Here is a 16666-nt window from a genome sequence, read left to right on the forward strand (position 1 = left end):
CAACGCGGACACTCCACCGTCTACGTTACTTAGCACGTCAGCATGGACACCCTGACTGATCTATGGCTGTTGTCAAACTTGCTCAAATCCATTTGCTTGCCAAATCAGGTTAGCACATTTCAACACAGCAGTTTTTTAACAAACTGGACTCGTGCTGCACGAGTAAAATCATCAAAAAACAATACACTTGATTGAAGGAAAGAAAAAAGGATAAAAATAATAATTTTATAGATAAAATTAGAGTAAAAAATGTAATATAAATAGTGATCAAAACAATATTAATGAAAGAGATGCAATATGGAGAATGACTCAGTTAGCTAAAGCTATTCTGAAGATGACAAAGCTAATGAAAAGCAGCATGTTTTAAGTTTAAGGGATTTGAAGACTGTTAGTCTGCACAATCCAGCCTGTACTAGAAGGTTCTGATCAGCAGACCTAAGTGAGTGTATGAGGCATGGGAACATAAACGATCTGCTTGATAACGTAGAGCGAGCCCATGTAAGTATTTATAGCTGAGCAACAATATTTTAAAATTGATGCTATAGTTCACAGGAGGTCAGTACAACAATTTACTACTGGGTGAAATATAATTAAGTATTATCAGGAATTAATAAACATTATCAATAAAAACCTTAGTGGGTCTTAAAATTACATCAATACAACCTTATTTAACAAAAATGAAACTAAAGTGCAGAAGCAGGGTGTGAAAACCAACCTTACTGCTTCCATAGGAATTAAGTGGCTGATGAGCAGTCAGGTGTTGCTAAACAAATGCACTTGATTAAGTGCATTTGTTTAGCAGCTTTGATCTGATCAAAGTTTGTTACTCTCAAGTCTTAAATGGTGGTGCAGTAGTTGTACTATCACACCACAGCACAAATGTTTAGTACCAGGTCTCACCTGTTTGGCTGGAACACTCTGTGTGGAGTTTCCCAGCTTCTTCTCACAGTCTGGCTAATGGTTATTTGAAATTGTTTGCAGGTGTGCACATGAAAAGCTGCTTGTTTGTCTGTTTCTATGTGGCAGCCGTGATGCTCTGATGGATTTTTGGGTTGTCCATGTCATGGCTCTGGATCTTGAACCCAGGACATTAAATTTTGGTGGTATTTCAGTCTGCACACAAAAGTATCTTTTGGCAAAACAGTGAACCCTGAGTTTCTCCCAGCGTGTTCACTGGCATGTTAATGCTGGAAAGAAAGCACTTAGACAAAGAAACGAGTGCTTGTGTGAATGAGGCTTGTAGTGTAAAGTGTTGTGGGTGCTCAAGCAGAGTGTAAGAAGTGGTATAGTAGAACCTGTCCATAAGTCTGTTTGAGTTATGACTTTCTCTAGTCTACCCTCGTGTGTCAAGTTCTTCTATGTCTGGTGTTCTAGTTAAAAATGTCCTCTTTTATTCTGGTAATCTTGTATTTTATGTCTCACTTTACTTCCTCCTTTGTCATCTCGATTGGTTTTAGCTCTCCCTTGTGTACTCTTTTGTGTAAAAATGGTGCTGTCTTCCCTACTGTGGATTTGGTTTGAGTCTTCCTTTCATGGACATTATTCTGAACACCGTAATCGTCCTGAATGAAGGTTCACTTTTCCTTTAATCTCGCCTGCCTGCAACTGTCCGTTTAGGTCCCTTTGCCTGTAATTCATGAGATCCCAGGGTGTTGCCTCCCTTCGCCTTGTGACGACAGGGATTGGCGTCCCTGCAACCCTAAGTTGGACAAGTGGTTAAGAAAATGGATGGATTGATTTCTTAGTGGGAATATACACCCAGCAATCTTACAACATCAAACATTTCCTTAAGAACAATTCTGAGAGAATTCATTTCCATAACAGGCGAGCTCGCACAACATTACAACATACCGATTTTGGCCATTTCCGAAGACAACTTTCCTGTGAATCGCAGCAGTTGGGAAAAGCATCAGTGAAAAGCAAAAGGTTTGCAAACGGTTTTTCAATTTTGTTGATTTTTATGCAGAAATTTTTGTGAGCAAATCCACTGCTGAGATCAAAAATTTTCTCCCACAGACAGTTTAAGGGGATTAAGCACTACATAACTCCCAGCTTTGTATAAATTTGTGTGTTTTATTCCAAATGTTTTGTGTGTAGAGTTGCCAATGCTTGTTCTCTGACAGCCTTGGCACGCCTGTCTGTAATATTATTTAAAAAGCTATCCACTTTTAAATGACTCAGCAAGCTGCCTCGAGCACTAGTAGTCGTGCAGTAGCTACAGTTGGTTGTGCGGTTAAATGCATATGAAGAGAAAAGCAGCAAATGTGCCATCTTTGCTTCTCTTTTCGTTTTGAAGTTGGTTATGCTGTGCTCTCGCAGTCTGTGGCATCACGAAGCCACCAACAGCCGTTCAAGAAATCCATCCACGTATCCGTTTTCGTCCACTTGTTCTCTTGTTGTTTTTTAAGATGTCTCCATGTAAATGCACTTTAACTCCATGTGGGGTTGTAGTTGTTTGTTACACGGCTTTACTTTTACTCCTGACAACTGTGGATGGTGGTTGATGCAATGCTGCGTCTCCCAAGGCACACAACAGTGATTCTGATACTTCTATAAGCGAGTTGACCAACAGACAATTTCTCCACAGTTTTGCTCATTTCCTTTAAGTAACACGCAGAGTCTCAGTGGGTTTAAGCTAGCCGCTTAGATACATAGTTTAGCACAACCTGTTGGCAGAGACTGAATTGATGGCATACTCGTCTTGCTCACATACCGTGTTGTGTGTGTGTGTGTGACTGTATTATGAGACCAGGGTCCTTCCGTTTCTCCTAAGGGAAGATATTGGAAGCGTCTCCTCTCCCCCTATAAAGCTGCTGAATTATTCACTATGCCCCAGTTTCTGCCCATTAAGTTGACACACTGCTGGAACTCTCTCGTCTGGAGTAGTTGACAGCTTTCTTACACACACACAGCTACATGTGCAGACGAGGTCTCTCACACACACAGTCACGCATGTATAAATATATATATTTAACCACCTCAGCTCTTTAAAAAAAAAAAGAGAGACTTTTCTTTTCAAAGTCTGTGAGAATACTCATTGCTTCTGTCATTACCTCTGCTCCCTCCTTTCTTCCATTATTTTTAAAAAAAATACTTATTTTGTATTTCAGGCTCATATTTCCATTCACAGTCTGTTTTTTGTCCAAATTTTCTCCCATTGCTTTTCTACTATGTATTCACTGCACACACTGAGATGAGCGTGTTTTGGGAGAACTCTTAAGTTAATTTTAAACGTGTAACATCTGACATCTTACTGAAAGACAGCTTAACAAGTGGTGATAAACTTCAGTTTATACATAAGCTAGTATGGCGCACAGTGGTATTTCTTCTTTAGGGAAACAGCTAAGTGCTAAAATCTTTGTGCACAAAGGTGCACAAAGATTTTAGCACCTTGTGCACCTTTGTGCACAAAGATCATGTGGTATCTTTAATCAGGTGATTAAAGATACCACATGATGAGTTTTCAGAAGCCCCCTGACCAAGACCTAGAACTGGGTTGTGTGGTATTTTTGCCACAAAATCGACACATTCTCATAACCTCTCCTACGATCAGCCTGTGGGGAAGAACAGAAACCAACAAAACTCCTCATATGGAGGCAGGTGGGAAAGTTGAAGACATAATAAATTAAATAATTAAACATTGCGACAGCGCTGCAGCAGTAGGTAACTCCTCTCTAGTGAGATACTGCACTCCGCTGTACTGCTTCTCAGGTACAGCTAGAAGAACGCAATCTAAGATGCTGACCCAGCCTCCAAACTCATCGGGTTCCAATCAGATCATGTATCCAAAGCATCAGCTAAAATAAGCCTGTTCCTTGGAGGCTCAAAGAGCCACAGAATCTACTTTGACAAATTACAATGAATGTAATTTTCAGTAACCAATCATTTTCAGTTCATACTGAAATATATTCATCTGGTCTTTCTTCCTCTTTTGGCAGCCCCCCTTCGGGGTCACCACAGCATATCATCTGCCTCCATCTCACCCTATCCCAGAATTCTCTTCATGTCATCCATCAATCCATCCTCCTGGCTGGCAGCTCCATTTTTAACATTCTCAGTCCAGTATATCCACTAGCCCTCCTCTCCAAACCATTTAAGCTTTGACTCTCTAATGTTGTCTTCCAACTGCTCAATTTCACCATTTACTTAGAAAAAAAATCAGGATAACAGCTTGCATGGCTAACAATGATCAGCAGTAAATTTACCTGTTAGTGATTGTGCCAGCTCCCGGACTCCCGGGTCATAGAAGGCTCATAAGAACTGAGAATGTCTCATATGGGTCACTGTTACTGCAAGACATGTACTACAGAAATGTAACGGGACAGTCTTGTCCACTGTGAATTAAAGGACTAAGATCAAATGTTCCTTCTGTGCAGCTTTGTCATCCCCTCATCCCTCTCATCAATCTCTCCCTAAGCCAATATTTTTAGCCTCGTCTATTTTTCATACACCAATTTTGTACCTTGGAGACTGGCTGATGTTTCGATAAACTCGAGAGCTAAAGTGAAACACAAGTGATAGAAGTCAATACAACTTCCATGCGGTTTCCTGGAATGCACTGTTGAAATATTGAGCCCTGCTTAAAATTTCAAGTCCATGATACAGGCTTTTTCTGGCGATGCTAGCTCTTGTAGGGTATTCAAACCCAATAATTCATGTGCAGATATGAATATTTCAGTCATGGCAGAGGAAATTAAAATAAATTAATGATAATCAAACTCCAGGCACTTTTGCAATTTCAGGTCCGGCAGAATAAGCTAAGATAAATGGGTACTGCTACATCTTTAAAATCTAAGAGTTCCTCTTACAAAGTAGTATCACTTTTCCATGATCCACATTTTGGTGAGCATTGACTCATTAAAGCAGACAAATTCCAATCTATCTTGTTAATCTTGTTAAAATGTCACTCACAATCATACAAAAAGGCATATTAAATGTTTTTAATCTACCCATTCATCCATCCCCACCATTTATCTTGTGCCAGGTGCAGCAGCGAAGCAGCGAAGCCCAAACCGCCCTCTCCCCAGGCACATCCTCCAGCTTATCCGTGAGAACACCTTAGTGTTCCCAGGCCAGCTGAGAGATATAATCTCTTCAGCGTTCCCCGAGCTTTTTCCCAGTAGGACATGTCTGGGTCCTCACTCAGGAGGTACCCCAGTCAGATGCCCAAACCATTCGACTGTAAGCGAAACCCCTGTGGCCACCCTTTGGAGAAAGCTCATTTCTGCTGCTTGTGCTCATTCTTTTGCTCACCACTCAGAGCTCAGGACCATAGGGGAATGTAGGAATGTAGATCGACTGGAAATCAATGCAGGCAGCACATTCCAAAACAAAAATGATCAAGTTTGTTGGACCTCTTCTTTTAAGACTCTTTAAACATTTAGTAAGTGGAGGGAAAAATGGGTAATGCTTATTCAGGGTCTGGTAATAGATAATAAAACACTTATAGGTCCTTGTAAGTAAGGGGCCTCCTTGAGCTGTGTTTTCTTTAAAAACAGCATACTTTACTCCAATATTGCTTTCAGCATTAATGGGACCTTCGGGGATTCACAAGTTACCTGTGGTATGTGTAAGAGTGCACATGGCATCACGGATGCCGGGGTTTAATTAAAATTCAGTTTTATTTACATATAGCATCAAGTCACAGAAACAGTCATCTCAAGACCCTTCATATTGAAAGGCAGAGACCAACCCGCTGTGAGCAAACGCTTGACGACAGTGTGAAGAAAAAACTCCCTTTTAAGATGAAGAAACCTCCAGTAGGAAAATGTGTTATTGGCACTGCAAAAAAAACCCCGTACTGACTAAAACAAACAAAACAACAACAACAACAATACACGTAATCATTTTTGACATGCTTTCTTTGTTTTCATTTAGTACAGTGTTGAATTATTTGTTGATTCCTCCATTTTTTTAGTTTTACAGAACCTCACAACTTTTCTGAAACCTACTTGTAAATAAAACATCTACGTGGGAGTTTTTGAATAATCTGGAGAGCCTGTCTAGCGAATTGTCTCTGCTTATTATAATTAACTCGTGTTTGGATTTTTGTTCATCTCTGTGTCTGTTCTGAGAAAAAAAATGACCTGAAATGTGAGCAGAAAGGATCTGCAACACGTTCACAAAATATTACGACATTTATTTTTAATCACAATATAAAACTTCTGATTAATTAGTTTGGCCCAAATGTATGTTGCCCTTTGTATGACAATTTCAAGCAAACGATAATTAGGCCAGATCTGGGAGCATACTGCTTTGTGCAGGCATGACAGGGTGCGCACAGTTAATATCCTTGTCTCATTACCGTGTTTTTGCATATTTTTGTACATTTAAAATCTCAAATGAACTGTCTTATCTCCATTATATTTCCCTATTCCTGGATCTCTCCATCTCCTGTGCTAATGATGCACCCGAATGTCCTCCCTCCTGAATCCATCTTCTTTTTTCCCCTCTTTCTTTTTCTGTCTATCCATCTCCACTCCACCCCCCTCTCATGTCTGTGTCTGTTCTCCAGACTCTAATGATGGGGCAATCTATGTGTGGTTGCATGCAGTGTGTGTGTGTGTGTGTGTGTGTGTGTGTGTGTGTGTGTGTGTGTGTGTGTGTGTGTGTGTGTGTGCGAGGGATATGTTGAGGCTGAAGAGCTGACAATGAGCTATCCACCTACAGTGCAGCCAAGCACCCAGGAAGATGTTATTATAAAACGCAAAAATTCACACGCGGTCCACAGCGTGCGGAAAAGCGTCTGCACACACTGGGTTGCTAAGAAGGAGCACAAGGCTTCATTAGCATGATTGATCCTCTGATTAACACGAGCGACCTACACACCCGACCACAAGAGAAGGCTGGGTGGTAAATGCTTCTAATCACAGTGGCAGTTTCTCTCGGTGGGAGCGGTGGTTACCTTCAGGTTAACGCATTTCTTTTAGAACCAGGATTCAGGTGTCAGTGTTTAAACGTGGGTCAAGGCCAGAAAAAGGTACAAATATTTTTTTTTCGAAATATGAAACAAAACTCTCAAAGTGGTTTTTACAACTAAAGGCTCAGCCGCAGCTGACCTTCAGTTAAAGTCCAAATGACCCTCATTTATCACACCTGCACTGACACTAAGGGAAAACTGCACCGGAAAAATCTGAGTCACCGAATGCAACACGACGGGCATAATAATGCGTTCTCATGGCTGTGTGCATAAATCCCCTTTGTTGCTCATCCTCATCAAGATGACACAAATCTCTTACTGATTACAACGGAAAACAATAATACAGTTCCCTACAGGATATATATGGTGACTATCATGTATCTAAGAAGCAGTAGCATCAGTCTTTAGAATGACCATCATCTTACGTCACACTGTGCTTTCTTCTTCTTTTTAAAATATAAAAGCACAAAGTAACTTTCTTCAAAGTGGAAATCCTCCCATGGACTGAAGGATGAAGAACCTAGAAATCTATTTCTTATAAAGGTTCAATGATGTTTACACTACAAAGCTTCATCTGTGTTTACACTGGGTGATTGGGGAGTGTGTGGAGTGGGTCATCCCTGTTGAAGAATTCTGTGTATGAATGTCGAAACACAGGAGGAAAAAATGTGAAGGAGAAATGTTTTCAGTGGATGATGAAGTTCTGTGAAATGCCCTCACTCACTATAAAGATTATAGTGAGCAATCCTTTGAATCCTGGAAAAAGCCGCTGCCATCGTGAGCCTCAGGCAAGAACCACCTGTAAGACAGAGCGTAAAATGCTGCCGTTTTGTCAAAGCTGCTGGTGTCTCACACCTCTGGGTCAAGGCTATAGTGTCACTCCGAAATGATCACATGTGGATGCTTGTAAAAGACTTATTCATGTCAAATTTAAACAGAATGTGCAGTGTTAAGTGCAAAACTGGTAAGGTGCATGTTTAATTTAAACCACAATCCTTTTCCTAAACTTCCTAACGTACCAAAGATGTCTGACTAAATGTAACCATGCAGCAACTAAAGTGACAGTAAAAAGGAATCAAATCAGTGCTCTTCAGTCTGCTCTTTTACACTGATCAAAAAATGTAAAGAAACTCTTTTTTTCTTAGAGTAAATCTGTCATGGTCCTGGGTTGGTGACCCAGTGTTTTTGGTTATGTACTTTTACTTTTGATAATTTTGTATTATGACTGTTGTTTTGGGTTTCCTAGGGTTTAGTTGTGTTCCCTCTGTTTGGTGTCTTCCCTGCTTGTGTCTGTGAAGGTTCTCAGTCATCCAGGTCATCGTAGTCAAAGGAGCTTGCAAAGAAAAGCGTCTGGACTTCTTTAAGTTGCTTGAAGACGTTTCACCTCTAATCCGAGAAGCTTCTTCAGTTCTAAAGTCAAATGGTGGGGAGTCCCAGATTTAAACCTAGTGGGAGTATCCCCCCACAGAGGACCACCTGATGATCCTCTAATCGCCTGAGCCAAGGTGTGAAACTGGGTGTGGGTCACAATCAGCCAGAGTTTCGGGTGTGTTCATTGTGAAACCTGGCCCCACCTTATCATGCGAGTTCCTGAGGTCAGATGGCCCAGGATGTGAGTGGGCGTTCAGGCGTCTGGGGAGGGAACTCAAAACTGGATTATAGATGGCAGACAGTTGGTGTCGTAAACCCCCGCCTCTGTTCAAAGATGGTCGCTCACAGTGGACATAGATGGCTTCTTTCGCTCCTCTTTCAAACCATCTGTCCTCTCTGTCCAAAATGTGAACATTGGCATTCTCGAAAGAGTGTCCTTTATCCTTAAGATGCAGATGGACTGCTGAGTCTTGTCCTGTGGAGGTGGCTCTTCTGTGTTGTGCCATGCGCTTGTGAAGTGGCTGTTTAGTCTCTCCAATGTAGAGGTCTGGGCATTCCTTGCTGCACTGTACAGCATACACCACATTGTTAAGTCTGTGTTTTGGCGTTTTGTCTTTCGGGTGAACCAGTTTTTGTCTGAGCGTGTTGCTGGGTCTGAAATGCAACGGGATGTCATGCTTGGAGAAAACTCTCCTGAGTTTTTCTGATACACCGGCTACATAGGAGATGACAATGTTGTTGCATCTGTCCTTCTTATCCTCCCTCGCTGGTGTCTGGTCTTCAAGAAGCGGTGGGGCCAGGTTTCACAATGAGCTCACCCGAAACTCTGGCTGATTGGGACCCACACCCAGTTTCACACCTTGGCTCAGGCGATTAGAGGATCATCAGGGGGTCCTTTTGTCCCTCTGTGGAGGGATACTCCCACTAGGTTTAAATCTGGGACTCCCCACCATTTGACCTTAGAACTGAAGAAGCTTCTCGGATTAGAGGTGAAACGCCTTCAAGTAACTTAAAGAAGTCCAGACGCTTTTCTCTGCAAGCTTCTTTGACTTCCCTGTTTGTGTATCCCCTTAGTGTAGTAGGTCTCTGTGTTTAGTCCGCGTCTCTGAGTCTGTGTCATTACGTGTATGTGTTTCCTGTTTTACTTTGAAGGTCTCTGTCTTATGTCAGTGTGTTCTGTTTATGTTTCCCCTGCCTCATCAGCTGTTATGTCTCCCAGGTGTGTTTCCCTCCTGTTCCCCATCCCCTGATTACTGGTGTGTGTATTTATAGTGTGTGTTCACCCATCCTCGTTGCTGGTTCGTCTGTGTTCTTCCCCTCCGTCTTTCTGTCTATGTTCCTCCGTCTTCCTGGACTTTCTCCCTGCAAGGTACTCTCATTCGTGTTCTGGTTTTGTTGTTTAAGTTTTAGTTTTCCCAGTTTAGAGTATTTTCAGTTCTGTTCCTCGCCACCCTTTCGTTTGTGTTATACTTCACCCTTGTGTTAATAAAGCTCGCTCACTACTACGCAGTCTGCATCTTGGGTCCGTTTAATCATCAAGTCAGTTACATTTCTGGGATATCGATGTGGTCATTTAAGTAGTAGAGGGGGTTAATAAGTTTTAGTTGCTTTGGTGTGATTGGTGTGCTACTGGTAGCACGAGGTGATACCTGGACTCTACAGAGGTTACACACGTAGTTCAAATCTTCCATGATGGCTTATCAGTACGTGCCATTGGCAGAAGGTTAGCTATGTTTTGATATACCGGCACCACCAGCTGCACCTAAGACTGTTTCAAATCAAATCAAATCAAATCACTTTTATTGTCACATCACATGTGCAGGTACATTGGTACAGCACATGTGAGTGAAATTCTTGTGTGCGAGCTTCACAAGCAACAGAGTTGTGCAAAATACAATAATGTAAACAAGCAAAATACAAGAATGGCTACATCTGAAACTAATAAATATATGTACAGTATATAATAGTATATGCATTTCTGGATGTGTATACTAAATATGTGTGTGTGTGTGTGTGTGTGTGTGTGTGTGTGTACACATATTTTACAAATTAAATAGAGTAAACAATAAATAAAATATATAAAATAAATAAAATAAAATATACAGAGCTCATGCAGGATCTCCTGCATGTGTATCTTCACTTGCATTGATTTCATATTACAAATCAATATGAATACTGATTGGCTGGGAGAAATCAGTGCAACTGTGTAATCTTAAAGGTAGAGTAGTAGATAGAGTAGCCAATTTGGATGTCCACTGAAGTTATGGTTTCTTGCTCTGGGATTAGAGTAAAGCAGAGCTTTCTGTGTAAGTTCATTCTTCCTAAGCTGTAAGCATTGCATCTCAATTCAACCACTGGTGCTCAGAAGCAGACTTTTCCTTAGAAAGAGTTACTGGGTCAGGGCTAGCAAGGGACAAAACACCTTTATCAACCATAGCAGTCTGCACTTCAGATTTGATTGCCTTCTTTTTCAACTGGTTTGGCACAGAAAAATGAGCAGCAACAATTGTTCTTCGTTGCAGTGATTAAACTTATCAAGGCTCAACTGAGACTCAAACTAAAGTCTTAAATTATTGAGAATAAAATGTTTCCTCAACTATCCATCAGCCAACAATAATCGGTGGCTTCAATTAATATCTAATCAGGCAAGAAGTAGAAAACATGAAATTCTGTATAATTGATGTTGCTGTGGCTGAAATGTATCTATTTTATTTGACTAATTTCGTGCATGTACGCTTTCATTGGTTTGAAAAGTTGTTTAAAACTGCCTGTGAGAGGGCTTTCTACTTCTTGGGTGACACCATTACCCCTAGAGGCTAGAAAGAAAATGGCACATGCACTTAGGCTACGTTCAAACTGCAGGCGAAAGCGCATGAAATCCGAATTTTTTGACCCTATGCAACCCATATCCGATCATGGTATGACAGTATGAACATCACAAATCTGATATTTTCAAATCTGACCTGGGTCACTTTCGTATGTGGTACTGAATCCGATACATATCTGATGTCTTAGAAAGTGACTGCTGTTTGAATGGTCATGTCGCATTAAATCCGTCTTTTACGTCACTGACACAAGACAGACGGCAGTTATCAGCGCCGGAGAAGCGCCCGATAAGACATCGTGAACACTTCCTGGCCCTACAGTGAAACTGTTTGGAAGACAACGTTGGAGAAACTTGAACATTTTATTTGTACTATATAATCTGCAGATTCTGACAGAACTCTGCAACTATCCTTTGAAGCACCGCTCCTCTCTAAAACAGCAATAAGGATAATTATGAGGCCATATGTAAATAACAAAATAACTTACAGCAAAATTATGAAACGTAAAGTCCCTAAACGTAAACGTAAACCCTGAAGAAGACCTAAACCAATACACGTGTGTTTTTAATGTATTTAACGCTGTAAATCAAAGGCCTTATATTTTCTTGTCCAAACCTACAAACCCTACCATGAGCAAGGATTTTTTATGACCATCTTAGCTATAGTCTTTCCATTTTCTTTTCACTGTTATTCCCTTTCATGAGCACTGGTGATTTGAGGGATTTATTATTTTCTTTATAGCTCTTTAGATCACAGTCTGTCTTTCAGCATCTACCTATATACAGTGATGGGAATAACGGCGTTATAAGTAACGGCGTTACTAACAGCATTACTTTTTTCAGTAACGAGTAATCTAACTAATTACTATTCCTATCGTTACAATGCCGTTACAGTTACTAGCAAGGAAACGTGCCGTTACTATTTTCAACAAACAGGCAGTTGAAGCTGTGTTCAGCTTACCGCATCTTATATCAGTTGCACGGAAGTAGCTGTAAGTAATCTGTAATAAGCAGCTGCTCCCGCGGACGGTAATCATGATCACTATCTAGCACAACACCTGGAGCTAAGGGGGCAAAACAATCGCATGAGTGTTGCTGTTTGACTAAGGAAGAATAAAGTAGTCGTGGTAAGCCAATCACATGACCACTTAAAGACAAAGCAACAAGGGGACATATACCAGTTTTTAAATTGTGTTGATAGGCCACGTAAAACCTGAGTCATGATAAACAATATATATGCGGCGTTTTTTCCTCAATAGTTTTGTCACGTAAGGATGCAAGCACTGTCTGCTTATGACACCCCCCCTCCCAAAAACGAGAGAGAGAGAGAGAGAGAGAGAGAGAGAGAGAGGCGTTTAGCGTGTTTGGAGTGTGTAGTTAGCGTGGATAGTTTTGTGTTGTTTTATCAGTGAGGCCAGGGTGAGCAGGAGAGGAGGAGGGGTTGCTGTCTTATTTAATGAAGTTTTCAGTCTTTTGAATATGTGGCTTTACAGCTGAAGCCCCCATCCAAAGTTGTGTTTCTTAATGTTTACAGGCCTCCCAAATACTGCACAGACTTTATTAATGATCTCAGTGAATTGCTGTCCGTGATTTGTGTTGATTTCGACTGTGTAATTATTGTTGGGGATTTTAACATCCATGGGGACTACCCTCAGGACAAAGGGACTAAAGACCTGAGTAACACTCTGGGCAACTTTGGGCTGACTCAGCATGTAACAGAGACCACACATAATAGACGACACACTCTTGACCTACTGATCTCCAAGCGCCTGAGCATTTCAAAGGTTACTTTAACCAGGTCTTCCCATTAGCACCTGACCTGTCCAGAGGTTCAGTCAATGAGCTCGTCAATAGCTTCAATGCAAAAATGTTAAATGTAATGGACACTATTGCTCCCATTAAGCTGGTTATCTCTGGAAGGAAGTCTCCATGGAGAAACTCCACACTGGTATAAAATGAAAAAAGAGAGTGTAGGAAAGCTGAGCGCAGATGGAGAAAAACAAACCTCCAGGTTCATTATGACATCTATAAAGAGAAACTCACAATTATAATTTACAACTGAGGAGTGCAAGGAGGTCCTACTTCTCTGACATCATAACCAAAAACAGTCATAATGCTCGGGTCTTATTTTCTAAAGTTGACAGGCTAACAAACCCTCCTGTGCCAGTGGCAGCTGAACTTCATTCAACCATGGCCTGCAATGACTTTGCCAAATTCTTCACAGAAAAAATCCAAAAGTTTAGACAAACAATTGGTACATCAACAGCAGATTCAGGATATGTACTGTGTCCACCGAAAAACTGTTTAAACACCATAAAACAGTTTCACCCTATTAACAGCAAATACCTGGAGGACATCTTAGGTCAACTGAACTCCTCCTCTTGCTGTTTAGCTGTCCTGCCAACAAGTTTTTTCAAAAAGGTGTCAAAGACTTTAGAGTCAGACCTGTTACAGATCGTCAAATCTTCTTTGATGTCAGGTGTGTTTCCAGAACCACTAAAAACAGCTGTAATTAAACCTATACTGAAAAAGGACAAGACACAAATGAACAACAGGCCGATTTCAAATCTCCCATTTTAAAGTAAGATCATTGAAAAAGCAGTTTCTCAACAGCTCAATTCCTTCTTAAAACATAATAACTGCTATGATGCCTTCCAGTCAGGTTTTAGGCAGAACCACAGCACTGAAACCGCTCTGACCAAAGTGTTTAATGACATATGTCTGGATACAGACAGTGGAAAAATGTCAGTCTTAGTTTTACTGGATCTCAGTGTAGCATTTGATACAGTTGACCACAACATATTACTCAAACAACTGGAGAACTGGGCAGGTCTTTCAGGAACTGTACTAAACTGGTACAAAACATGCTTAGAAAACAGGAAATAATTGTATCAATAGGTAACTTCACATCTGAGCAGACAAGTATCACATGTGGAGTTCCCCAAGGTTCCATCTTGGGACCCCATCTGTTTAACATTTACATGCTCCCACTGGCACATATTATAAAGAACATCCAAATAAACTACCACAGCTATGCAGATGACACACAAATATATATCACAATGTCACCAGGAGACCGAGGCCCTGTACAGGCTCTTGGTAAATGCATTGAGGAAATCAATGACTGGTTGTGCCACAATTTTCTCCAGCTAAACAAAAACAAAACTGAGGTAATAGTCTTTGGTGCCAAAGAAAGGTCACCAGAGAACTTCAATCTATACATCTAAAAACCACAAACCAGGCGAGAAATTTGAGTGTAGTGATGGATGCAGACCTAAACTTAGAAAAACACATTAAGACAATAACAAAATCAGCTTACTATCACCTCAAGAATATTTCAAGGATAAAAGATCTGATGTCTCAACAGGACCTGGAAAAACTAGTCCATGCATTCATCTTTAGTAGGCTCGATTACTGTAACAGCATCTTTACAGGTCTACCTAAAAAAATCAGTCAGACAACTACAGCTCATTCAGAACTCTGCTGCTCGAGTCCTCACTAAGACCAAAAAAGTGGACCACATCAGTCCAGCTCTGAGGTCTTTACACTGGCTGCCTGTCCGTCAGAGGATAGACTTTAAAGTCCTGATGCTGGTCTATAAAGCTCAGAATGGTTTAGGACCAAAATACATCAGTGACCTTCTGACCCAGTATGAACCTTTCAGATCCCTCAGGTCGATCCGGTTTTTTATCAGTTCCCAGAGTCAGAACCAGACACGGAGAAGCTGCATTTAGCTTTTATGCTCCATATATGTGGAACAAACTCCCAGAAAGCCTCAGATCAGCTGAAACACTCAGTTTATTTAAATCCAGGTTGAAGACTCACCTATTCTCAGCTGAATTTGAATAAAACACCAAATCCACACTTTTAAGCTTAAATTTCAAAACTTACATTTTAACTAATGATTTTATCTACTGTTCTGATTTTATCTACTGGGGTTTTTTTTTAATCAATTTTAAATCATGCTTTTTATTTGTTCTTGTCTTTTAATGTCTCTGTAAAGCACTTTGAATCACCTTGTTGTTGAATTGTGCTATATAAATAAACTTGCCTTGCCTTGTGTGTCAGAACAATGAGGTGACTGCTGTCTCCAGGTAGAAACAGGAGTGATACACCTGCTGCTGTCAGACCTGCAGGTATCAGGCTGTGATGTTCTGCTTTATAGTGGACAGAAATAATTTTTTTTGGAGTGGCACAAATAATTTGTGTGGCATCTTATTGAATGCAGAACAGCTGATTGTTCTGTAAATAGTTTTAAATGGTTATTTAAAAAAATCAAGGTAAATGGATGCAAATAACTTTGTTGTTTGCAAAACTTGTGCATAGGATTTTAAAATTGACAATTTATATTTGCATTTAAAGTTATGAAATATGATTCATTAAAGATGTTTGTGGTTGTTACAGTAAAAATATATAACTTTTTCTACTCTGATTTTATGTTTTTTGTCTGATTTTAGATCAATATGTCAAAAATAAAACATAACTGTAAATTCAGATATGTGAGGTTGTGCTGAAAAGAATGATACCAAACAAGGCAAAGTAAATAGTTTTTAAAGGTAAAATGTGGAGGGAAAATCAAAAGTAGTTAAAAATGGCCAATTATACCCTGGACCCCAGAGGGTTAAACATTTTTTTTTAAAGTAACGCAATAGTTACTTTTCAAGTAATTAATTAGTTTTAGAATATTGTAACTCAGTTACTAACTACTAACTAACTTTTTTTGAAGAAGTAACTACTAGTAACTATAATTAATTACTTTTTCAAAGTAACTTGCCCAACACTGCCCATATACCAAAAGATAGTATCAGTGCCAAAAGACATCTTGTGCATGTGTGATGACAGCTACAGCTAGAAAAAATGGCAATATTTGATGCCCAACATCTTCACATGCATACACTTATGAAGTTTCATACAAAGAAATTTGTTTTTAAAATGATTTGTCACACTGACTAATTTACTAGGAATTTCATGTTAGGCATGAGCATATCTTTAAGTTGTCCTGGCCCTGCAATAAACATGCAGCTGATCTTAGAACTATAATTTCTTTCTTATCATTCCCCATTAGGGTTGCCAACTCCCTGAAAAATAAATAAGGGACACCTCGTGGCCAGTGTTGCCAACTTAGCGACTTTGTCGCTATATTTAGCGAGTTTTCAGACCCCTTAGCGACTTTTTTTCTAAAAAAAGTCGATAAAAAGACTTGAAAGCGCGTATCGCTTTTACTCTCAACAAGCAGCGGGTGCTGTAACGCAGTCAGTTCTTCTTTTACTCTTATGCTGTTTTGTGGATCACAAGGTTTAAAACTACTTATAAACACACACACACACACAAAGTAACTCCACCAGAGTGCCTATTTCGGGTCACTTTTGCCGGTCCACGCCCAGGTAAAGGAGCAGGGTTGGAATTGTGATATTAAAAAAAAACAATAATTGCTAGAAGAAATTTAATTTGTAGTTCTAAATAAACTCCCCTATGACAGCTGGGATAGGCTCCAGCGCCCCCCACGACCCTGAAAAGGATAAGCGGAAGCGAATGGATGGATGGATGGGTTC

This window comes from Astatotilapia calliptera, chromosome 22 (assembly GCF_964374335.1).
Source record: "Astatotilapia calliptera chromosome 22, fAstCal68.1, whole genome shotgun sequence".
Taxonomy (NCBI): domain Eukaryota; kingdom Metazoa; phylum Chordata; class Actinopteri; order Cichliformes; family Cichlidae; genus Astatotilapia; species Astatotilapia calliptera.